Source organism: Leuresthes tenuis, unplaced genomic scaffold (assembly GCF_036924035.1).
Source record: "Leuresthes tenuis unplaced genomic scaffold, fLeuTen1.0.hap1 SCAF_20, whole genome shotgun sequence".
NCBI classification, from domain to species: domain Eukaryota; kingdom Metazoa; phylum Chordata; class Actinopteri; order Atheriniformes; family Atherinopsidae; genus Leuresthes; species Leuresthes tenuis.
The window spans coordinates 25,580,421-25,607,409 of NW_027325374.1; the positions used below are offsets into that span (position 1 = coordinate 25,580,421).

At 42.7% G+C, this 26,989-nt stretch overlaps 1 non-coding gene across 1 annotated transcript; it reads right to left on the minus strand.

Moving 5' to 3' along the window:
- Positions 1-24,822: 24,822 nt before the first annotated feature.
- On the minus strand, positions 24,823-24,936 carry LOC140279028 (U5 spliceosomal RNA). Its single transcript, XR_011909235.1, has one exon. It is a non-coding gene; the product is annotated as a U5 spliceosomal RNA (small nuclear RNA).
- Positions 24,937-26,989: the final 2,053 nt, after the last annotated feature.

Below are 26,989 nucleotides of genomic sequence, written 5' to 3' on the forward strand. Positions count from 1 at the left end.
GCTTTTCACCAAATATAGTCAGACATTCACACCTTCTTGCAGCCGAACACTTCCGCTCCACCTTTTAGTGTTCTATCACACCTTTTTTTTCACCGCATTTTATAGATTATGGTTGGAAATTCTCAACCACTCTCATCCGAACACCTCTCCTCCCGCTTTTGTTAATATATTTGAACTTAAGTCGGACATTCACACCTTCTTGCAGCTGAACCACCTCCGCTCCCGCTTATGATCATGTGCGGTTTGATATTCGAAAATTTTCTTTCATGTTTTAAAGCAATTATTGATGGACATTCAAATCTTCTTGTAGCCGAACACATCCACTCCTGCTTTTGATGATGTATGGTTTGGCATTCGCACTCTTTTTTTACCCATTTTTCAGGAATTATGGGTGGACATTCAGACCTTCTTGCAGCCGAAAACCTCCGCTCCCTCTTTTGATCATACATTGTCGGGCATTCGCACCTTGTCTTACCCGCTTTTTATAAACTTTAGTCGGACATTCACACCTTCTTGCAGCTGAACGACCTCCGCTCCCTGTTTTGATCATGTATGGTCTGGCAATACTACCTTTTCTTACCCGTTTGTGAGTAATTAATCCCAAAATATTGAGCATAAAATAAGTCTTTATGCTGATGATGTGTTACTTTTCCTTCAGAACTCACAGACGTCTCTCACTCACACGATCACACTCATAAATAAATTCTCAGCACTTTCTGACTACTCTATCAACTGGTCTAAGACCACAGTTCTGCCCATTAACTGTAGGGTCCATAATATAACTGCGATCACTTTACAGTCAGGAAATATTAGATATTTAGGCATAAACATTTCCTCCAGGCTCTCAGAGCTAACAAAGCTAAATTATGTGCAATTATTAAAGACAGTAGAGGACGATCTCTCTCGTTGGAAGTCCTTACCTATATCACTTATGGGGAGAGTTACATCCATTAAAATGATGATACTACCAAAAGTTAACTATTTGTTTTCAATGATCCCCATAAAACCATCTGCTACTTGGTTTAAGTCACTAGATTCATGAATCTCCAAATTTCTGTGGAAAAACAAACCACCACGTATTAGTTTAAAAACCCTACAGAAGACCAAGGACAGTGGTGTATTAGATTTACCTCATTTTCAGCACTATTCCTTAGCCAATAGGTTACAATATATATCAAAATGGTTTAAACCTTGTTGTTGTCACAGTTCCCAGAGACGTTGTAATCGTTGAGGATTCTATATTCACCCCCTCATTAGAGGCACGTGTTGAAGATTGATGACACTGAATCTTCTTCTCTGTTCATTGCTGGCATCATTCCCAGCATCGTAAGTGTTCGTGGCATTGTTAGCCTCTTCTTCTGGATCTTGATATCGAGAATCCTTTTGTATTTCTGGTTTGTCAGTCCTCTCTCTTCGTTCACCGGAGTCTTCGTCTTTTTGTCCTTGAGTTTGGTGATTTTTTCTTCTTTTGATGCCTTGACACAATGTGACAGGTGATACCACGTGGGAGATCCTTTAACTTGGACTGCTGTCCCTGTGCTGCGAAATGGCTGTGCTGCTCAAATGGTCTCTCCTTCATCATGGTTACATGCTGCCATTCCGACATCTCGCCATTCCGACATGGGTCTCCAATTGTCGGAATGGCGACACTTAATTTTTTATCAAACGTCCCGCCATTCCGACACTTTTTTCCTCCTATGGTCGGAATGGCGGTATGTTTTTTTTTTAATTTAACATACCGCCATTCCGACAGTTCCTTTTAATAGCCTATTTTTTACCCAAAACATTTTGCACTAATGATATGCCGGCGCAAATACGCCCTAAAGTTTGGCGCACAAGCTCTGCACATCCAGAGGCCACAGCCTCGCAAACAAACTTTAATAATCTATTATCAAAATCCCCTGAATTTCAAATATAAAAATACAGATATTAATGTAACTCTGGCGAGACTGAAACTGATTAAGCAGAAATACAGTGTCAGTGAGCTGTCACAGCAGCCAGCTGGAGCGTAGCTCTCCACAGAGCCAATGCGTCTTTTGCACGCTGTCATCATATGCAAAAGTAATAATTGCAATAACAGATATCACGGCTACTGCACAGGACACAGTTGCGAGCACTCTGCCTTGCCTTGCCAATAGGAGAAGAGAGAAATGACAGCATAGAACGTATAAAACACAACAAAATGCAGTAAAATCGTTTATTCATGTTATTCACGTGATTTATGAGTACTCACTCCAATTTTGGGAAGCGCGGATGGGCTTTGCGCATTTGCTTTCTTTTAGTTAACTTTCGTTTCTTTTGGATTCTTGTGCGTGTTATGGAGCCGTTTTGGTCCATGTTTGTAAGTCTTTTTTTCCTGGATTAAATTTTCGGAAGTTGAAACAAGTAGCATTGGAGTGTGTGATTGAAAACCACCGCGGACTGCTTCTCCTCCTCCAGTTGCCGAGACTTTGTGTTTTTGATAACGCTTGTCTATAAACATGTGTTAAACATATAAATTGCATGAACAGAAAGAAGGGACTCACCTGTTGAGTAACACACATTTCCTTATACGGAAAGCCTTGTCGGAATGGTGGGACATTTGAACGTCGGAATAGCGGGATGTCGGAATGGTGGGATGTCGGAATGGTGGGATGTCGGAATGGTGGGATGTCGGAATGGTGGGATGTCGGAATAGCGGGATGTCAGAATGGCGGGATTTCGGAATGGTTGTTGCCACCCCCTTCATCATATACACAGTTTCTCTCTTTGTTCTTAAAATGCTGTTATGCATGTCTAAACCAATCCATTAAATTAGATAATTTTTGCAGTAAAGCGATCTACAATGTGCTTGGTCGCAAAGCTGCTCATCTGTGGTAAACAGCTCTTCAGAAAGGCATTCTTCAATTGATTTCACTAATTTTATGTAATAATTTTGTGATTTCCTACAAAACTACACTTCTTCTCCCATCTGTCTGAGTATTTAATATTGTCTGGGTCCCGTTAAAACATGTATTTTTCCCATCTAATTCCTTGTTTGCTTTAAAACAAGTATTGCCCATTTTCTATCCCTTCAGTAGCCAATCAGTTTGTATGGAGTACACTGGAGCAACTTGACTGATCAGTAAAACACTGCTTTTGTTGTCACCGCAAGGCTTCCCCCGTCGGTTGTTTCACTGAGACACTACTGAGTAACTATAACTCAACACAGTTTATACACATAACATTCATATACATACTAACAAACAAACAAACAATTATTTATCGCAATTTTCTCATCTCTGTTTGAACGTACACCCAGGTAAATATTCCTGTAGTCTTCTCATACCGACTATGGACCCATTCATTGTTTAACTTCACTGTTTTGCAAATCCTAATTGAATATTACAGATTGGCATTGAACTTTACTGGATAAGCAGGTCTTCATTGCATTCAGCAGCCTATATGTGAGCATCTATGTGTAAGCTGTTCTTCTTTGCATTTATCAGCAGCAAGCAATTCTTCATTGCACATGCATATGAAAATAGTAAAACAATTCCAATGCGTTAGCGAAACCTTCTATATCAGGAGTGTCCATCATGATGCTGGGAATAGAACCTCTTTCCCAGAATAGTTCAACCTTCATTACTCAACTGATCATAACTCCGCAATGAGCACATTTCAAAGTATCATTCCTCTACATGTATTCAAAAATCTATGTGTAAATATTTAATATTTCTTATATTTGTTGATGTCATTCTGTGTGCATGTGGCCTAAACCCAATCTCTGTGTGGCAATTTTAATTTAAACAAGTTGGACTCTGCCTGTGATCATTTAAAAAAGGTGTGTACCAATATCAACCTTTCTCAGGTAATTGCTGATCCTACAAAACCAAAGAGATCCTTCAAGGTTGTCCCTGATTTGCTCAATCTTAACAAATCAAACGTAGAAAATCCGCAGTATCTGAACTTGGTGTTAGTTATCACCGCTCAATAGCCTGTATCAGAATTGCAAAAATGAAAAAATTAGGTCCACGCTTGGTATTCAGATCCTGAAACATCTCCATGAGCAGGCTTTTTTTTAACTGATCTGTTGAATAGTTATATGACACTGTTAAAATCCCAGATGAAGATCTAGCACTTGACCATTTTTGTAAATCTTCTAATTCCATAGTTGATAAACACGCCCCTTTTAAAAAGTATAGAACTTAGAACAGGTCTAGTCCCTGGCTTTCGGCAGAACTGTCTTCTTTACTTTTTTTTTTTTTTCCCTTCAGAAGAATTGTAGTCTGAATACCTTTGATGCCAAACAGATTTGCTTTGCCAAGGGAAGTTTTATAAATGTAAAGCTCCCCTTGATGCCCATTTATTTATTTCTGTTTACAATATATGACATGAACTGAACTGAACCAGACCGGGGGACAAGGAAAGAAGAAGAGGAAAGAAGACTTGGACTGCTGTCCCTGTGCTGCAGTTCAGAGTACCCACCCTTTTTGGAGTCTCTGGGGGAGGCACTGGAGAATGCTCCTACCGGAGACTCCCTCGTTCTGCTGGGGGACTTCAATGCTCACGTGCGCAATGACAGTGAGACCTGGAGGGGTGTGATTGGGAGGAACGGCCCCCCCGATCTGAACCAGAGTGGTGTTATGTTGTTGGACTTCTGTGCTGGTCATGGACTGTCCATAACGAACACCATGTTCAGACATAAGGGTGTCCATATGTGCACTTGGCACCAGGACACCCTTGGCCGCAGTTCGATGATCGACTTTGTGGTTGTATCATCGGACTTGCGGCCGTATGTCCTGGACACTCGGGTGAAGAGAGGGGCGGAGCTGTCAACTGATCAACGCCTGGTGGTGAGTTGGCTCCGCTGGTGGGGGAGGATGCCGATCAGACCTGGCAGGCCCAAACGTATTGTGAGGGTCTGCTGGGAGCGTTTGTCAGAATCCCCCGTCAGATGGAGCTTTAACTCCCACCTCCGGCAGAGCTTCAACCATATCCCGGGGGAGGTGGGGGACATTGAGTCCGAATGGGCCATGTTCCGTGACTCCATTGCCGAGGCAGCTGATCGGAGTTGTGGCCGTAAGGTGGTCGGTGCCTGTCGTGGCGGCAACCCTCGAACCTGCTGGTGGACACCAGTGGTGAGGGAAGCCGTCAAGCTGAAGAAAGAGTCCTATCAGGCCTTTTTGGCCAGTGGGACCCTGGAAGCAGCTGATAGGTACTGACAGGCCAGACGGGCCGCGGCGTTGGCGGTTGCAGAGGCAAAAACTCGGGCCTGGGAGGAGTTCGGTGAGACCATGGAGAACGATTCACGGACGGCCTCGAAGAGATTCTGATCCACCATCCGGCGTCTCAGGGGGGGGGAGCGGCTCACAGTCAACACTGTTTACAGTGGGGACGGGGCTTTGCTGACCTCAACTAGGGATGTTGTGAGTCGGTGGGGGGAGTACTTCGAGGAACTCCTCAATCCTACCAACACGTGCTCGGAAGAGGCAGAGTCGGAGAGCTCGGAGACGGGGCCTCCCATTTCTGGGGCTGAGGTTGCCGAGGTGGTCAAAAAGCTCCTCGGTGGCAAGGCCCCGGGGGTGGATGAGGTCCGTCCTGAGTTTCTCAAGGCTCTGGATGTTGTAGGGCTGTCTTGGCTGACACGCCTCTGCAGCATCGCGTGGACATCAGGGACAGTGCCTCTGGACTGGCAGATTGGGGTGGTGGTCCCCCTCTTTAAAAAGGGGGACCGGAGGGTGTGTTCCAACTATAGTATAACACTCCTCAGCCTCCCTGGTAAGGTCTATTCGGGGGTATTGGAGAGGAGGATCCGTCGGATAATCGAGCCTCGGATTCAGGAGATGCAGTGTGGCTTTCGTCCTGGCCGTGGAACAGTGGACCAGCTCTATACCCTCGGCAGGATCCTGGAGGGTGCATGGGAGTTCGCCCAACCAGTCTACATGTGTTTTGTAGACTTGGAGAAAGCGTTCGACCGTGTCCCTCGTGGAGTCCTGTGGGGGGTGCCGTCCTGACTGTTGTTTGTGCCTATGCGCCAAACAGCCCTTGATAGGGGCCGTTCGGTCTCTGTATGACCGGTGCCAGAGTTTGGTCCGCATTGCCGGCAGTAAGTCGGATACGTTTCCGGTGAGAGTTGGACTCCGTCAGGGCTGCCCTTTGTCACCGATTCTGTTCCTAACTTTTATGGACAGAATTTCTAGGCGCAGCCAGGGCGTTGAGGGTGTCCGATTTGGCGACGTCAGAATCGGGTCTCTGCTTTTTGCAGATGATGTGGTTCTGTTAGCGTCGTCAGGCCGTGACCTTCAGCTCTCACTGGAGCGATTCGCAGCCGAGTGTGAAGCGGCTGGGATGAGAATCAGCACCTCCAAATCCGAGACTATGGTTCTCAGCCGGAAAAGGGTGGAATGCTCTCTCCGGGTCGGGAATGAGATCCTTCCCCAAGAGGAGGAGTTCAAGTATCTCGGGGTCTTGTTCACGAGTGAGGGACGAATGGAGCGGGAGATTGACGGGCGGATCGGTGCGGCGTCTGCAGTGTTGCGGGCTCTGCACCGACCCGTCGTTGTGAAGAGGGAGCTGAGCCAGAAGGCGAAGCTCTCTACTTACTGGTCAATCTACGTTCCCATCCTCACCTATGGTCACGAGTTGTGGGTAGTGACCGAAAGAACAAGATCGCGAATACAAGCGGCCGAAATGGGTTTCCTCCGCAGAGTGTCTGGGCTCTCCCTTAGAGATAGGGTGAGAAGCTCAGTCATCTGGGAGGGGCTCGGAGTAGAACCGCTGCTCCTCCGCATTGAGAGGAGTCAGATGAGGTGGCTCGGGCATCTGGTTAGGATGCCCCCTGGGCGCCTCTCTGGGGAGGTGTTCCGGGCATGTCCCACTGGGAGGAGACCCCGGGGAAGACCCAGGACACGCTGGAGAGACTATGTCTCTCGGCTGGCCTGGGAACGCCTCGGGGTCCCCCCGGAAGAGCTGGAGGAAGTGGCCGGGGACAGAGACGTCTGGGTTTCTCTACTCAAGCTGCAGCCCCCGCGACCCGACCCCCGGATAAGCGGCAGATGATGGATGGATGGATGGTTTAGACATGCATAACAGCATTTTAAGAACAAAGAGAGAAACAAAAAGGGACAACGCTTCATGGTGGAAGGTGATGTATAAATAACTGTGTATATGACGAAGGGGGTGGCAACACCCATTCCGAAATCCCGCCATTCTGACATCCCGCTATTCCGACATCCCACCATTCCGACATCCCACCATTCCGACATACCACCATTCCGACATGCAAACGTCCCACCATTCCGACATCCCACCATTCCGACATCGCGTTATTCCGACGTTCAAATGTCCCACCATTCCGACAAGGCTTTCCGTATAAGGAAATGTGTGTTACTCAACAGGTGAGTCCCTTCTTTCTGTTCATGCAATTTATATGTTTAACACATGTTTATAGACAAGCGTTATTAAAAACACAAAGTCTCGGCAACTGGAGGAGGAGAAGCAGTCCGCGGTGGTTTTCAATCACACACTCCAATGCAACTTGTTTCAACTTCCGAAAATTTAATCCAGGAAAAAAAGGCTTACAAACATGGACCAAAACGGCTCCATAACACGCACAAGAATCCAAAAGAAACGAAAGTTAACTAAAAGAAAGCAAATAAAAAGTATGAAGTGGTCAAAATTGGTTTTACGCATGCCTATGTGCGTCTGGCACATGCGTCTTCGGGCTCTCCCACGTTGGTTTGTGGATGAAAGCTATATGTTCAGCTGTAATGTCATGTAAAAACAATCTCTACATGACATTTACTCCCAGGTGTGACCAGTTAGGTCCTTAAGATATCAACAGGCTGTATAAAGCCTTGCGCAACGGCTGTGTGTTTGTGACAAATGCGCAAAGCCCATCCGCGCTTCCCAAAATTGGAGCGAGTACTCATAAATCACGTGAATAACATGAATAAACGTTTTTACTGCATTTTGTTGTGTTTTATACGTTCTATGCTGTCATTTCTCTCTTCTCCTATTGGCAAGGCAAGGCAGAGTGCTCGCAACTGTGTCCTGTGCAGTAGCCGTGATATCTGTTATTGCAATTATTACTTTTGCATATGATGACAGCGTGCAAAAGACGCATGGGCTCTGTGGAGAGCGCCGCTCCAGCTGGCTGCTGTGACAGCTCACTGACACTGTATTTCTGCTTAATCAGTTTCAGTCTCGCCAGAGTTACATTAATATCTGTATTTTTATATTTGAAATTCAGGGGATTTTGATAATAGATTATTAAAGTTTGTTTGCCGGCATATCATTAGTGCAAAATGTTTTGGGTAAAAAATAGGCTATTAAAAGGAACTGTCGGAATGGCGGTATGTTAAAAAAAAAAAAAACATACCGCCATTCCGACCATAGGAGGAAAAAAGTTTCGGAATGGCGGGACATTTGATAAAAAATTAAGTGTCGCCATTCCGACATGGGTCTCCAATTGTCGGAATGGCGACACTTAATTTTTGGTTTTATGGGGATCATTGAGAACAAATAGTTAACTTTTGGTAGTATCATCATTTTAATGGATGTAACTCTCCCCATAAATGATATAGTTAAGGACTTCCAACGAGAGAGATCGTCCTCTACTGTCTTTAATAATTGCACATAATTTAGCTTTGTTAGCTCTGAGAGCCTGGAGGAAATGTTTATGCCTAAATATCTAATATTTCCTGACTGTAAAGTGATCGCAGGTATATTATGGACCCTACAGTTAATGGGCAGAACTGTGGTCTTAGACCAGTTGATAGAGTAGTCAGAAAGTGCTGAGAATTTATTTATGAGTGTGATCGTGTGAGTGAGAGACGTCTGTGAGTAATACATCATCAGCATAAAGACTTATTTTATGCTCAATATTTTGGGATTAATTACTCACAAACGGTTAAGAAAAGGTAGTATTGCCAGACCATACATGATCAAAACAGGGAGCGGAGGTCGTTCAGCTGCAAGAAGGTGTGAATGTCCGACTAAAGTTTATAAAAAGCGGGTAAGACAAGGTGCGAATGCCCGACAATGTATGATCAAAAGAGGGAGCGGAGGTTTTCGGCTGCAAGAAGGTCTGAATGTCCACCCATAATTCCTGAAAAATGGGTAAAAAAAGAGTGCGAATGCCAAACCATACATCATCAAAAGCAGGAGTGAATGTGTTCGGCTACAAGAAGATTTGAATGTCCATCAATAATTGCTTTAAAACATGAAAGAAGATTTTCGAATATCAAACAGCACATGATCATAAGCGGGAGAGGAGTTGTTCAGCTACAAGAAGGTGTGAATGTCCACTCATAATTACTGAAAAATGGGTAAGAAAAGGTGAGAATGCCCAACCATACATCATCATAAGCAGGAGTGGATGTGTTCGGCTACAAGAAGGTTTAAATGTCCGACCATAGTTTGTAAAAAGCGGGTAAGAAAAGGTGAAAATACCCGACTGTACACAATCAAAAGAGGGAGCGGAGTTGTTCAGCAACAAAGAGTGAAAGTCTGACCATGGTTTGTAAAAAGTGGGTAAGAATGCCGGTCCATACATCATCAAAAGCGGGAGAGGTGGTGTTCGGCTGCAAGTAGGTGTGAATGTCCAGCCATAATTACTCACAAATGGGTAAGAAAAGGTAGTATTGCCAGACCATACATGATCAAAACAGGGAGCGGAGGTGGTTAAGCTGCAAGAAGGTGTTAATGTCCGACTAAGGTTTGTAAAAAGCGGGTAAGAAAAGGTGCGAATGCCCGACAATGTATGATCAAAAGAGGGAGCGGAGGTTTTCGGCTGAAAGAAGGTCTGAATGTCCAACCATAATTTGTAAAAACCGGGGAAGAAAAGGCTCGAAAGCCCGACTATACACCATCAAAAGCTGGAGCGGAGGTGTTCAGCTGCAAGGTCTGAATATCCATCAATAATTGCTAGAAAACATGAAAGAGAATTTTCGAATATCAAACCGCACATGATAATAAGCGGGAGAGGAGGTGTTCAGCTGCAAGAAGGTGTGAATGTCCACCCATAATTACTGAAAAATGGGTAAGAAAAGGTGCGAATTCCCAACCATACATCATCAAATGCACGAGTGGATGTGTTCGGCTACAAGAAGGTTTGAATGTCCGACCATAGTTTGTAAAAAGCGGGTAAGAAAAGGTTCGAATGCCCAAACATACACCATCAAAAGAGGGAGCGGAGGTGTTCCGCTGTAAGAAGGTGTGAATGTCCGATCATAGTTGGTAAAAAGCGGGTAAGAAAAGGTTAAAATACCCGACTGTACACAATCTAAAGAGGGAGCGGAGTTGTTCAGCTAAGAGAAGGTGTGAAAGTCCGACCATGGTTTGTAAAAAGCGGGTAAGAAAAGGTTAAAATACCCGACTGTACACAATCAATAGCGGGAGCGGAGTTGTTCGGCTACTAAAAGGTGTGAAAGTCCGACCCTGGTTTTAAAAAGCGGGTAAGAAAAGGTTCGAATGCCCGAACATACACCATCAAAAGAGGTAGCGGAGGTGTTCCGCTGTAAGACGGTGTGAATGTCGATCATAGTTGGTAAAAAGCGGGTAAGAAAAGGTTAAAATACCCGACTGTACACCATCAAAAGAGGGAGCGGAGTTGTTCAGCTAAGAGAAGGTGTGAAAGTCCGACCATGGTTTGTAAAAAGCGGGTAAGAAAAGGTTCGTATGCCCGAATATACACTATCAAAACCGGAAGCGTAGGTGTTCGGCTGCAAGAAGGTGTGAACGTCCGACCAAAGTTTGTGAAAAAGCAGTTAAGAAAAGGTTCGAATATCTAACCAAACATAATCAAAAGCGGGAGCAGAGCTGTTCGACTGCAAGTAGGTGTGAATGTCAAAGAATAATTTGCAAAAAGCTGATGAGAAAGGGTGAGAAATCCCGACTATACACCATCAAATGCCGTAGCGGAGTTGTTCGGCTGTGAGTAGGTGTGATTCTCCAACCATAATTGCTGAAAAATGTGTTAGAAAAGGTAAGAATGCCGGTCCATACATCATCAAAAGCGGGAGAGGTGGTGTTCGGCTGCAAGTAGGTGTGAATGTCCATTAATAATTGCTTTAAAACATGAAAGAAAATTTTCGAATATCAAACCTTACATGATCATTAGCGGGAGAGGAGGTGTTCAGCTGCAAGAAGGTGTGAATATCCACCCATAATTACTGAAAAATGGGTAGGAAAAGATGCGAATGTCCAACCATAAATCATCAAAAGCAGGAGTGGAGTTGATCAGCTACAAGAAGGTATGAAAGTCCAACCATGGTTTGTAAAAAGCGGGTAAGAGAAGGTTCGAATACCCGAATATATACCATCAAAAGCGGAAGCGGAGGTGTTCGGCTGCAAGAAGGTGTGAACGTCCGACCAAAGTTTGTAAAAAGAAGTTAAGAAAAGGTTTGAATATCCAACCGAACATAATCAAAAGTGGGAGCAGAGCTGTTCGACTGCAAGTAGGTGTGAATGTCAGATCATAATTGCTGAAAAATGTGATAGAAAAGACTAGAATGCCGGACAATACATCATCAAAAGCGGGAGAGGTGGTTTTTCGGCTGCAAGTAGGTGTGAATGTCCAGACATAATTACTCACAAACGGGGGAAGAAAAGGTAGTATTTCCAGACCACACATGATCAAAACAGGGAATGGAGGTGGTTCAGCTGCAAGGTGTGAATGTCTGACTAAAGTTTGTAAAAACCGTGTAAGACAAGGGACGAATGCCCGACAATGTATGATCAAAAGAGGGAGCGGAGGTTTTCGGCTGCAAGGTCTGAATGTCCAACCACAATTTGTAAAAATCGGGGAAGAAAAGGCTCGAAAGCCTGACTATACACCATCAAAAGCGGGAGCAGAGGTGTTCCGGTGCAAGAAGGTCTGAATGTCCGACCAAAAATTACTGAAAAATGGGTAAGAAAAGGTGCGAATGCCAAATCATACATCATCAAAAGCAGGAGCGGATGTGTTCGGCTACAAGAAGGTTTGAATGTCCAACCATAGTAAGTAATAGGCGGGGAAGAAAAGGCTCGAAAGCCCGACTATACACCATCAAAAGCGGGAGCAGAGGTGTTCAGGTGCAAGAAGGTCTGAATGTCCGACCAAAAATTACTGAAAAATGGGTAAGAAAAGGTGCGAATGCCAAATCATACATCATCAAAAGCAGGAGCGGATGTGTTCGGCTACAAGAAGGTTTGAATGTCCAACCATAGTAAGTAATAGGCGGGGAAGAAAAGGCTCGAATGCCCGACTATATACCATCAAAAGCGGAAGCGGAGGTGTTCGGCTGCAAGACGGTGTGAACGTCCGACCAAAGTTTGTAAAAAGCAGTTAAGAAAATGTTCGAATATCCAACCAAACATAATCAAAAGCGGGAGCAGAGCTGTTCGACTGCAAGTAGGTGTGAATATCAGATCATAATTTGCAAAAAGCTGTTGAGAAAGGGTGAGAATGCCCGACTATACACTATCAAATGTGGGAGCGGAGGTGTTCGTCTGTCAGTAGGTGTGAATGTCCGACCATAATTGCTGAAAAATGTGTTAGAAAAGGTAAGAATGCCGGACCATATATCATCAAAAGCGGGAGAGGTTGTGTTCGGCTGCAAGTAGGTGTGAATGTCCAGCCATAATTACTCACAAACGGGTAAGAAAAGGTACTATTGCCAGACCATATATGATCAAAACAGGGAGCGGAGGTGGTTCAGCTGCAAGAAGGTTTGAATGTCCGACTAAAGTTTGTAAAAAGCGGGTAAGACAAGGTGTGAATGCCCGACAATGTATGATCAAAAGAGGAGCGGAGGTTTTCGGCTGCAAGAAGGTCTGAATATCCACCCATAATTACTGAAAAATGGGTAAGAAAAGGTACGAAAGCCCAACCGCACATGATCATAAGTGGATGAGAAGGTGTTCGACTGCAAGTAGGTGTGAATGTAAGATCATAATTTGTAAAAAGCGGGTAAGAAAAGGTAAGAATGCCCAACCATAAATTATCAAAAGCGGCAGCAGAGTTTCGGCTCGTATTTATCAATGTCTAGATAGATTTCAACAAAAAACAACGTTGTACTTTGCAGTAAAAGAAAGTGCAAATCAAAAGTTTTAGGAATCCGAGAATAAGCTTATTTTCATGAGTTCTGCACGATTTCGGATTTTATGTATAAAATGAATTCCTTCACGCAAACTAAGTTAACACTGCTTTTTCCTTCATATGTACCCATTTCTACATATATTTCAAGCATAAACTTTCTCATACTACCCTGAATGAGAAAGAGCCAAACTTGTGATTAAGCCATACGACCCTTTTGAGGAGTTCTGCATGGTTTGGGATTTTATCTATAAAATTAATTCCTTCACTCAAACTATGTTAAAACGGCTTTTACCTTCATATTTATCAATGTCTCGATAGATTTAAACAAAAAAACAACGTTGTACTTTGCAATAAAAGAAAGAGCAAATCAAAAGTTTTAGGAATCCGAGAATAAGCTTATTTTCATGAGTTCTGCACGATTTCGGATTTTATGTATAAAATGAATTCATTCACTCAAACCAAGTTAAAACTGCTTTTTCCTTCATATTTATCAATGTCTAGATCGACTTCAACAAAGAACAACATTGTATTTTGCAGTAGAAGAAAGAGCAAAACTGAAGGATCAGGAATCCGAGAATAAGCTTCTTTTCATACGTTCTGCATGATTTGGGATTTTATGTATAAAATGAATTCCTTCACTCAAACTAAGTTAACACTGCTTTGTCCTTCATATGTACCCATTTCTACATATATTTCAAGCATAAACTTCCTCATACTACCCTGAATGAGAAAGAGCCACACTTGTGATTAAGCCATACGCCCCTTTTGAGGAGTTCTGCATGATTTGGGATTTTATCTATAAAATCAATTCCTTCACTCAAACTATGTTAAAACGGCTTTTACCTTCATATTTATCAATGTCTCGATAGATTTAAACAAAAAAACAACGTTGTACTTTGCAGTAAAAGAAAGAGCCAATCAAAAGTTTTAGGAATCCGAGAATAAGCTTATTTTCATGAGTTCTGCACGATTTCGGATTTTATGTATAAAATGAATTAATTCACTCAAACCAAGTTAAAACTGCTTTTTCATTCATATTTATCAATGTCTAGATCGACTTCAACAAAGAAAAACATTGTATTTTGCAGTAGAAGAAAGAGCAAAACTGAAGTTTCCTGAACTGATCAGGAATCCGAGAATAAGCTTATTTTCTTATGGGCAAGTGGGAACTGCTTTGTCCTTCATATTTATCAATGTGTAGATGGATTTCAACTTCTTCAAAGTCCAATGTTTTTCTTTGTTGAAGTCGATCTAGACATTGATGAATATGGAAGGACAAAGCAGTTTTAACTTGGTTTGAGCAAAGCAATTCATTTTATAGCAAAATCCGAAATCGTGCAGAACTCATGAAAGCAGGCTTATACTCGGATTCCTGAAACTTTAGATTTGCTCTTTCTTTTACTGCAAAGTACAACGTTGTTTTTTTGTTTAAATCTTTGTAGGCATGGTAAATATGAAGAACAAATCAGTTTTAACATAGTTTGAGTGAAGTAATGCATTTTATAAGCAAAATCCCAAATCATGCAGAACTCACGAAAAGCTTTTTCTCGCTTTTCACTGCTTTTTACAAACTTTGGTCGGACGTTCACACCTTCTTGCATCCGAACACCTCCGCTTCCGCTTTTGATGATGTATATTCGGGCATTCGAACCTTTTATTACCCGCTTTTTACAAACCATTGTCGGACTTTCACACCTTCTTGCAGCCGAACACCACCTCTACCGCTTTTGATGATGTATGGTTCAGTATTCTTACCTTTTCTAACACATTTTTCAGCAATTATGGTCGGACATTCACACCTACTCACAGCTGGACACCTCCGCTCCCGCTTTTGATCATACAATGTCGGGACATCGCTCCTTGTCTTACCAGCTTTTTACAAACTATAGTCAGACATTCACACCTTGCAGCTGAACCTCCGCTCCCTGTTTTGATCATGTATGGTCTGGCAATACTACCTTTTCTTCCCCCGTTTGTGAGTAATTATGGCTGGACATTCACACCTACTTGCAGTCGAACAGCTCTGCTCCCGCTTTTGATTACGTTTGGTTGGATATTCGAACCTTTTCTTAACTGCTTTTTACAAACCATGGTCGGACTTTCACACCTTCTTGTAGCCGAACAACTCCGCTCCCGCTATTGATTTTGTACAGTCGGGTATTTTAACCTTTTCTTACCCGCTTTTTACCAACTATGGTCGGACATTCACACCATCTTACAGCGGAACACCTCCGCTCCCACTTTTTATGGTGTATAGTCGGGCATTCGAACCTTTTCTTACCCGCTATTTACAAACTATGGTAGGACATTCAAACTTTCGTGTATCCGAAAACCTCCGCTCTCTCTTTTGATCATACATTGTCGGACATTCGCACCTTTTCTTACCCGCTTTTTACAAACCATGGTCGGACTGTCACACCTTCTTGTAGCCGAACACATCCGCTCCCGCTATTGATTGTGTACAGTCGGGTATATTAACCTTTTCTTACCCGCTTTTTACCAAGTATGGTTGGACATTCACACCTTCGTACAGCGGAACACCTCCACTCCCTCTTTTGATGGTGTATGTTCGGGCATTCAAACCTTTTCTTACCCGCTTTTTACAAACCATGGTCGGGCTTTCACACCTTCTTGTAGCCGAACAACTCCACTCCCGCTATTGATTTTGTACAGTCGGGTATTTTAACCTTTTCTTACCCGCTTTTTACCAACTATGGTCGGACATTCACACCATCTTACAGCGGAACACCTCCGCTCCCACTTTTTATGGTGTATAGTCGGGCATTCGAACCTTTTCTTACCCGCTATTTACAAACTATGGTAGGACATTCAAACTTTCGTGTATCCGAAAACCTCCGCTCTCTCTTTTGATCATACATTGTCGGACATTCGCACCTTTTCTTACCCGCTTTTTACAAACCATGGTCGGACTTTCACACCTTCTTGTAGCCGAACAACTCCGCTCCCGCTATTGATTTTGTACAGTCGGGTATTTTAACCTTTTCTTACCCGCTTTTTACCAACTATGGTCGGACATTCACACCATCTTACAGCGGAACACCTCCGCTCCCACTTTTTATGGTGTATAGTCGGGCATTCGAACCTTTTCTTACCCGCTATTTACAAACTATGGTAGGACATTCAAACTTTCGTGTATCCGAAAACCTCCGCTCTCTCTTTTGATCATACATTGTCGGACATTCGCACCTTTTCTTACCCGCTTTTTACAAACCATGGTCGGACTGTCACACCTTCTTGTAGCCGAACACATCCGCTCCCGCTATTGATTGTGTACAGTCGGGTATATTAACCTTTTCTTACCCGCTTTTTACCAAGTATGGTTGGACATTCACACCTTCGTACAGCGGAACACCTCCACTCCCTCTTTTGATGGTGTATGTTCGGGCATTCAAACCTTTTCTTACCCGCTTTTTACAAACCATGGTCGGGCTTTCACACCTTCTTGTAGCCGAACAACTCCACTCCCGCTATTGATTTTGTACAGTCGGGTATTTTAACCTTTTCTTACCCGCTTTTTACCAACTATGGTCGGACATTCACACCATCTTACAGCGGAACACCTCCGCTCCCACTTTTTATGGTGTATAGTCGGGCATTCGAACCTTTTCTTACCCGCTATTTACAAACTATGGTAGGACATTCAAACTTTCGTGTATCCGAAAACCTCCGCTCTCTCTTTTGATCATACATTGTCGGACATTCGCACCTTTTCTTACCCGCTTTTTACAAACCATGGTCGGACTGTCACACCTTCTTGTAGCCGAACACATCCGCTCCCGCTATTGATTGTGTACAGTCGGGTATATTAACCTTTTCTTACCCGCTTTTTACCAAGTATGGTTGGACATTCACACCTTCGTACAGCGGAACACCTCCACTCCCTCTTTTGATGGTGTATGTTCGGGCATTCAAACCTTTTCTTACCAGCTTTTTACAAACCATGGTCGGGCTTTCACACCTTCTTGTAGCCGAACAACTCCACTCCCGCTATTGATTTTGTACAGTCGGGTATTTTAACCTTTTCTTACCCGCTTTTTACCAACTATGGTCGGACATTCACACCATCTTACAGCGGAACACCTCCGCTCCCACTTTTTATGGTGTATAGTCGGGCATTCGAACCTTTTCTTACCCGCTATTTACAAACTATGGTAGGACATTCAAACTTTCGTGTATCCGAAAACCTCCGCTCTCTCTTTTGATCATACATTGTCGGACATTCGCACCTTTTCTTACCCGCTTTTTACAAACCATGGTCGGACTGTCACACCTTCTTGTAGCCGAACACATCCGCTCCCGCTATTGATTGTGTACAGTCGGGTATATTAACCTTTTCTTACCCGCTTTTTACCAAGTATGGTTGGACATTCACACCTTCGTACAGCGGAACACCTCCACTCCCTCTTTTGATGGTGTATGTTCGGGCATTCAAACCTTTTCTTACCAGCTTTTTCCAAACTATGGTCGGCTATTCACAGCTTCCTCTCCACCATACTTGTATGGTGGGATATTCACACCCACTTGCATCCGAAGACCTCCGCCCCAAATTTTGTTGATATTTAGTCGGACATTCGCACCTTACCCGCTTTTGGCAAACTATGGCCTTCTTGCAGCCAAACACCTCTGATCTCGCTTTTGATGATGTAAGGTTGGGCATTCAGACCTTGCTTCACCTGCTTTTCACCAAATATAGTCGGACATTCACACCTTCTTGCAGCCGAACACTTCCGCTCCACCTTTTAGTGTTCTATCACACCTTTTTTTCACCGCATTTAATACATTATGGTCGGAAATTTTCAACCACTCTCATCCGAAGACCTCTCCTCCCGCTTTTGTTAATATATTTGAACTTTAGTCGGACATTCAAACCTTCTTGCAGCTGAACCACCTCCGCTCCCTGTTTTGATCATATATGGTCTGGCAATACTACCTTTTCTTACCCGTTTGTGAGTAATTATGGCCTGACATTCACACCTACTTGCAGCCGAACACAACCTCTCTCGCTTTTGATGATGTATGGACCGGCATTCTTACCTTTTCTAACACATTTTTCAGCAATTATGGTCGGAGATTCACACCTACTCACAGCCGAACTACTCCGCTCCCACATTTGATGGTGTATAGTCGGGCATTCTCACCCTTTCTCATCAGCTTTTTGCAAATTATGATCTGACATTCACACCTACTTGCAGTCGAACAGCTCTGCTCCCGCTTTTGATTATGTTTGGTTGGATATTCGAACCTTTTCTTAACTTCTTTTTACATATTTTGGTTGGACGTTCACACCTTCTTGTAGCCGAACACTTCCACTCCTGCTTTTGATGATGTATGGTTGGGCATTCACACCTTTTTTTTGCCCATTTTTCAGGAATTATGGGTGGACATTCACACCTTGCAGCTGAACACCTCCTATCCCACTTATGATCATGTGCGGTTTGATTTTCGAAAAGTTTCTTTCATGTTTTCTAGCAATTATTGATGGACATGTAGACCTTCTTGCAGCTGAACACCTCCGCTCCCGCTTTTGATCATACATTGTCAGGCATTCGCACCTTGTCTTACCCACTTTTTACAAACTTTAGTCGAACAGTCACACCTTTTTGCAGCCGAACACCACCTCTCCCGCTTTTGATGATGTATGGTCCAGCATTCTTACCTTTTCTAACACATTCTTCAGCAATTATGGTCGGACATTCACACCTACTCAGAGCCGAACACCTCCGCTCCCGCATTTGATGGTGTATAGTCGGGCATTCTCACCCTTTCTCATCAGCTTTTTACAAATTATGATCTGACATTCACACCTGCTTTTGATAATGTATTGTTAGGCATTCGCACCTTTTTTTTACCCATTTTTCATGAATTATGGGTGGACATTCACACCTTCTTGCAGCCGAACACCTTCTCTCCCGCTTATGATCATGTGCGGTTTGATATTCGAAAATTTACTTTCTTGTTTTAAAGCAATTATTGATGGACATTCAAACCTTCTTTTTGATGGTGTATAGTCGGGCTTTCGAGCCTTTTCTTCCCGGTTTTTACAAACCATGGTCGGACTTTCACACCTTCTTGTAGCCGAACAACTCCGCTCCCGCTATTGATTGTGTACAGTCGGGTATTTTAACCTTTTCTTACCCGCTTTTTACCAACTATGGTCGGACATTCACACCGTCTTACAGCGGAACACCTCTGCTCCCGCTTTTGATGGTGTATAGTCGGGCATTCGAAGCTTTTCTTACCCGCTTTTTACAAACTATGGTGGGACATTCAAACCTTCTTGTATCCGAAAACCTCCGCTCTCTCTTTTGATCATACATTGTCGGACATTCGCACCTTTTCTTACCCGCTTTTTACCAAACCATGGTCGGACTTTCACATCTTCTTGTAGCCGAACACATCCGCTCCCGCTATTGATTGTGTACAGTCGGGTATTTTAACCTTTTCTTACCCGCTTTTTACCAACTATGGTCGGACATTCACACCTTCGTACAGCGGAACACCTCCGCTCCCTCTTTTGATGGTGTATGTTCGGGCATTCAAACCTTTTCTTACCCGCTTTTTCCAAACTATGGTCGGCTATTCACAGCTTCCTCTCCACCATACTTGTATGGTGGAATATTCACACCCACTTGCATCCGAAGACCTCCGCCCCCACTTTTGTTGATATTTAGTCGGACATTCGCACCTTACCCGCTTTTGGAAAACTATGGCCTTCTTGCAGCCAAACACCTCTGATCTCGCTTTTGATGATGTAAGGTTGGGCATTCAGACCTTGCTTCACCTGCTTTTCACCAAATATAGTCGGACATTCACACCTTCTTGCAGCCGAACACTTCCGCTTTTAGTGTTCTATGAGGCATTCACATATTTTTTTTCACCGTATTTTATAGATTATGGTTGGAAATTCTCACCCACTCTCATCTGAAGACCTCTCCTCCCGCTTTTGTTAATATATAGTCGGGCATTCGAACCTTTTCTTACCCGCTTTTTACAAATTATAGTCGAACATTCACACCTACTTGCAGCTGAATACTTCCGCTCCACCTTTTAGGTATGTATGGTTGGCATTTGCACCTCTTTTTATACTGATTGCTGAAGATTAAGTTGTACTTTCTCAAACTACAACATTTTTTTATTTGTTGAAACTTGATTTGAAGTGGATAAATAAGGAGGACAAACAGTTTTAAGTCAGGCTGATAGAAGGAATTAATTTTATAGCAAAATCTGTACTTCGTCATATGTCGAGAGACGCTTATTGCTGAAGAAGTTCTTTCTCATTCTACAAAGTACAACGTTGTTTATCGTTGAAACTTGATTAGACATGAATAAATATGAAGGACAAAGCAGTCTTAACTTGGTTTGAGTTAAGGAATTCGTTTTATAGGAGAATCCGAATTCGTGCATAACTCATAAAATAGAGCTTATTTTCGGATTCCTGAAGAATGATTCTGGTTCTTTCTCATAATACAAAGTTTGTTGTTTATTGTTGAAACTTCATCAGAAGTGAAGAAATAAATGAATGCCTATCAACAAATGTGGGATCTAAACTCTAGTGCTTCCTCTAAAATAATTTCCTTTCTCAATTTAGAAATGTGTGTGTGTAAGTCACAACACCCGTGACACCAAAACGGCTTTCTTTTCTCTACACTCTGCACTATGAGCACACACACCAAATCAGAAAGGCTTTTTTCTCTCTTTTCTACATTATGGACTGTGGGGACACAAAACCGCTCTCTCTCTTTTTTTTTTTTATCGTGTGCCAGGGCGTTGTCTCATGTATTAGATTATGCTTAAGATACGAATGGGTTTATCAGTCACATCAGAATCCATACATACTGATCCTCCCGTAATAAAATGGTCGGATCTTATCAAACACACTTTGTTTCTTGTGACAATCAAGTCAGCGAAACAGCGTATACACGTCAAGACACTGAATCAAGTTTGCCACAAGAACTCATAAGTTTGGCAGTATTGCTCTGCCATCAGCAATGATACACCCATTTTATTTTCGTGAGACATGTGCAAGCACCTGTTCATCTACTGTTCTATCACTATGAATTAGTAATCTATTATCAATAAGGATACTTCTACAACTACTATCAAAGTATGTCCGGACTTCTTATGTTGTCAGTTGCTATATATGAATAAGTGGGTAGCTACTGACAAGCATTAAGCATGTCACACAGCCCAAACATATAAAATTTCAGGACACACCACACAGTTAACAACCACAGTGAAGCGTGTCAAAGCCCAAACATGTAACATTCAACAGGACACTTACACAACACATTCAAATCAAACAGTCAGACAACATACAAGAACATATACCCCAGCCGGCATTGCTCCCTGCCTATTTTCGTACAGCACACTATGTGTGCGCACACCTTTATTCACAAACTCTTCAACTTATACTCTTTTACCGAAGCTGCTACAGCTCGATTGGCCAAATACCCTTAGATCCTATTTCGGTTAATTTGACATCTGCCTTGTATGTAACAGATTAGCGGTTTAGCAGTTTTAATTTAGTTTGAGTGAAGGAATTAATTTTATAGCAAAATCCGAAATCGTGAAGAACTAAGCTTATTCTCGGATTCCTGAATCTTTAGATTTGCTCTTTCTTTTACTGCAAAGTACAATGTTGAGCAGCACTAATGAGTTGTTTCTATTTTTGGCAGGCTTTACCTTTGCGGGTGAAGCCCTTTCTGTCTGTGCAAAAGAAATCTTCTTACTGTGCAGAGTGACTTCTCTGAGTAGAGTCGCCTTACTTGTTGCGACTGTGCCGATGTTCGAAGCTGGAGTGCAAAGTTGTTGCTTGAATGGTGCTTGCTGGAGCGTGCGGGAGTGCAAAGTTATACCATTTAAAAGGGCTGAAGAGTGCTCAGTGCAGCGGGTGGGCGACACTCTGGCCACCTTGAAAACCGAGATTACATCCACTACCAGGGGCAGCCCAAGTTCTGCCGCAAGTGTGGTGAGCATGGGCACCTGGTTGAGGCTTGTACCAAGGTGTTATGTGGGAAGAGCAGAGAAATTGGGCAAACTTTTGGAGAGTGTCCAAATGGCAGGAAATGTAATCTCTGTGGAGAATTAAATCACCTCTTCAGAGATTGCCCTAAATCTTTTGCCAACAAATTAAAGACGGTAAAGCCACAGTCAAGCCAACAAAGAGAAGGACCAAAGGTGGCAGTTGGTGAACAAAGTGAAGAGGTTGACCCAATAAATTCAAACTTCCCGCCAAAAGCTTGGATTGGAAGTGAGGAGCAAAAAGGGGAGGGGCCTGTAGAGGCCTCACCACTCAGTGTTGAAGTCTGTGAGAATTCACAGGCAGAGGGTGGAGCTACGCTAAATGAGGAGGAAGAGCAGACAGGTGAGTCTAGTGAAGATACTCACCTCCCCGAAGGTCAACAGCCGAAGAGGACGGCATCTGAGCCTCTGATTCCCCAGTGGTATCAGAGAAGAGGGGAAGGGTTAGGTCCCTTTCAGACAGTTCTTCAGTGGAAGAACCTAGAGTCTTCCCCTCCGACTCACCAAATGAGGTCTCCTTTTTAACTTCAGCTCTGCACTCGACCCCCAGGGACTCAAAGTTAAATGCAACATTGCGTCAGAGGCCAACACCGAGAGTCCGAAAAGGAAATATAGATCAACCTACTCACTTTTCACCTAAAGAAATGAAGGAAGAGCTAGTTTCCCAAGAAATAACCTGTGTGTAATTTGTTTTGATAACTTAGAAAAACGAAAATGACATACCTACTTTCCTTTATGCTTTTAATGGTTCTCACCTTCTCAACACTAAATGTGAGAAGTGTGAAATCAAAGACAAGAGCCCAGAGTATTTTATCCATCTTAGACTCCATAAAATCAGATGTGTTTTTAATACAAGAATGTGGACTACCTTTTTTAAAAAACCATAGACAATGGGAGGAAATGTGGCCCCATTTATCGATATGGAGTGGCTCAAATCAAAATAAAAATGATGGTGTGGCCATTCTAATTAAAAATCCGCATGTTCTGGTGAAAGGTAGCACAGTGGTGAGAGACGGACGGGCACTTTTAGCACACTTGAATTTTATGGGGCAAGACTTTAACCTCTTAAATATTTATGGTTTCAATGGAAAAAATGAAAGGTATGACCTTTTAGAAGATATACAGCTTTACATGCTAGGGCAAGTACCTTTAGTTGTAGGAGGGGATTTTAACTGTATCTTGAGCAGGAAAGATAGAAAAAGAGCAGGGGTAGATTTTAAAGTGGATAAGACTTCGATTTTACTTCAGGGCATATGCAGGGATTTTAAGCTTACTGACTGTTTTAAAACCATGCATCCCAGAGAGGAGGGCTTCACCTGGTTTAGTCATGATGGCACCAGAGCCTCTCGCATTGATTATTTCTTTACTAGAGATTGCCCACCCACTGATGTTAGATTAACCCCTGTTTTCTTTTCAGACCACCTTATGCTCTCCTGCACCCTTTCACCCCCTTCTGGTGTGACGGTAGGAAGTGGTCTGTGGAAACTCAACTGTTCCCTGTTGGAGGATGAAATCATAGTCAGTCAGTACAGGGAATGTTATAAAGAGTGGCAGACCCTTCAAGACCTCTACGAAACACATGCACAATGGTGGGAAATGGTGAAGGAAACGACCCAGACTTTTTTTAAACAGCAAGGTAAACGTAAAAAAAGGAAAGAGAATAGATGTATGATGGGACTACATAAACGCTTACAGCGCTACTTTAAACTAAATCAGTGTGGCATAGACTTTAAAGAAGAAATCAAAGATGTCAAAAAGGAAATGTCAGTTTTAGCAGAAATAAAGAGTAAAGGAATTTTTGTAAGAAGCAGGGAGCAGGAAATTGAGGAAGGTGAAAAAGAAAGAAAGTTATAAATAAAAAGGAGTGTATTCAAAATCTAAAAAGAGAAGATGGGTTTTTAACAAAATCCACACAAGAGATGATTGAAACTGTACATACCTTTTATAGTAACATGTACAAAGAGAAACCAGTGCACTTGGAAACATCGGCAGAAATCTTAAAATTTGTTGACAAAACCGTAAAAGAGAATGCACACTTGACACAGAATTTTACTGCTTTAGAGTTAAAAAAATGCCTAACAGGTTTTAAGAGAAGTCGAGCTCCGGGTTTAGACGGGCTTCCTGCAGAATTCTATCTGACCTATTGGGACCTTTTATCATCAGACATTTTAGATGTTTTTAAAGATTTTGAAAAACTCGACCGACTGCCTGACAGTTTTAGAGTGGGAATAGTGACTCTACTTTATAAAAAAAATGATAAGACTGACCTAAAGAATTGGAGGCCCATCACACTTTTAAACTTTGACTGTAAACTTTTTAGCAAGGTTTTAGCGACACGGATGTCCTCTGTTTTAGAGGAGGTAATTCACCCAGACCAAGCTTGTGCCATCTCAGGGAGACAACTCACCGACAGCCTCGTACTGATTCGAGACATCATTGATTACGCTAGAGACAGAAACACCCGGCTTGTCATCTTAAATTTAGACTTTGAAAAAGCATTTGATCGGGTCTCGCATCAATATCTCTTTCAGGTGTTGCAGCCATCGAAAAGGGCCCGATTGTTCCTACTTGGTGAGCTTTGCTTGGTTGAGACGCTTGCCCCCCCCCCCCCCCCTGCTCCTCGGCTGACCAAGTAGAAACAATCTATTCGATGGCTGCCTTGTCTTGTAAGGCGACTCTACTCAGAGAAGTCACTCTGCAAAGTAGCAAGATTTCTTTTGCACAGACAGAAAGGGCTTCACCCGCAAAGGTAAAGCCTGCCAATAATAGAAACAACTCATTAGTGCTGCTCTCCACGGAAGTCTTTAGTAAAAGGCGAAAGACTTGTATGTTATGAAGAGAAACCAGAGTACGATTATCCGTCACTGCGGGAGCAGGGCATCAGGCTAGTTGGTATAGCCACCTTCCCCATGGTGAGCTTTGCTTGGTTGAGACGCTTGCCCCCCCCCCCCCCCCCCCCCCCCTTGCTCCTCGGCTGACCAAGTAGGAACAATCGGGCCCTATTCGATGGCTGCCTTGTCTTTTACTCTATGCAAAAGACAAGGCAGCAACAAAAACACCACGAGAATCCCGTATTGAGGCTTTGTTCTGACCGCTCATTCGGTGTCGCGTTTCTTTCAAGCAATTCTCCCGGTTAGCCGACACTCGGCTCGCTCCCATAGCCGTGTTAAAGTCTACTTCGCATTCACTCTCTTTTCTCAGCAGACTCTTGGGATTTTATCTATAAAATGAATTCCTTCACTCAAACTATGTTAAAACTGCTTTGTCGTTCATATTTACCATGTCTAGAAAGATTTAAACAAAAAAAACAACGTTGTACTTTGCAGTAAAAGAAAGAGCAAATCTAAAGTTTCAGGAATCCGAGAATAAGCTTACTTTCATGAGTGCTTCACGATTTCGGATTTTGCTATAAAATGAATTCCTTCACTCAAACTAAATTAAAACTGCTAAACCGCTAATCTGTTACATGTAAGGCAGATGTCAAATTCACCGAAATAGGATCTAAGGGTATTCGGCCAATCGAGCTGTAGCAGCTTCGGTAAAAGAGTATAAGTTGAAGAGTTTGTGAATAAAGGTGTGCGCACACATAGTGTGCTGTACGAAAATAGGCAGGGAGCAATGCCGGCTGGGGTATATGTTCTTGTATATTGTCTGACTGTTTGATTTGAATGTGTTGTGTAAGTGTCCTGTTGAATGTTACATGTTTGGGCTTTGACACGCTTCACTGTGGTTGTTAACTGTGTGGTGTGTCCTGAAATGTTATATGTTTGGGCTGTGTGACATGCTTAATGCTTGTCAGTAGCTACCCACTTATTCATATATAGCAACTGACAACATAAGAAGTCCGGACATACTTTGATAGTAGTTGTAGAAGTATCCTTATTGATAATAGATCACTAATTCATAGTGATAGAACAGTAGATGAACAGGTGCTTGCACATGTCTCACGAAAATAAAATGGGTGTATCATTGCTGATGGCAGAGCAATACTGCCAAACTTATGAGTTCTTGTGGCAAACTTGATTCAGTGTCTTGACGTGTATACGCTGTTTCGCTGACTTGATTGTCACAAGAAACAAAGTGTGTTTGATAAGATCCGACCATTTTATTACGGGAGGATCAGTATGTATGGATTCTGATGTGACTGATAAACCCATTCGTATCTTAAGCATAATCTAATACATGAGACAACGCCCTGGCACACGATAAAAAAAAAAAGAGAGAGAGCGGTTTTGTGTCCCCACAGTCCATAATGTAGAAAAGAGAGAAAAAAGCCTTTCTGATTTGGTGTGTGTGCTCATAGTGCAGAGTGTAGAGAAAAGAAAGCCGTTTTGGTGTCACGGGTGTTGTGACTTACACACACACATTTCTAAATTGAGAAAGGAAATTATTTTAGAGGAAGCACTAGAGTTTAGATCCCACATTTGTTGATAGGCATTCATTTATTTCTTCACTTCTGATGAAGTTTCAACAATAAACAACAAACTTTGTATTATGAGAAAGAACCAGAATCATTCTTCAGGAATCCGAAAATAAGCTCTATTTTATGAGTTATGCACGAATTCGGATTCTCCTATAAAACGAATTCCTTAACTCAAACCAAGTTAAGACTGCTTTGTCCTTCATATTTATTCATGTCTAATCAAGTTTCAATGATAAACAACGTTGTACTTTGTAGAATGAGAAAGAACTTCTTCAGCAATAAGCATCTCTCGACATATGACGAAATACAGATTTTGCTATAAAATTAATTCCTTCTATCAGCCTGACTTAAAACTGTTTGTCCTCCTTATTTATCCACTTCAAATCAAGTTTCAACAATTAAAAAAATTTGTAGTTTGAGAAAGAACAACTTAATCTTCAGCAATCAGTATAAAAAGAGGTGCAAATGCCAACCATACATAC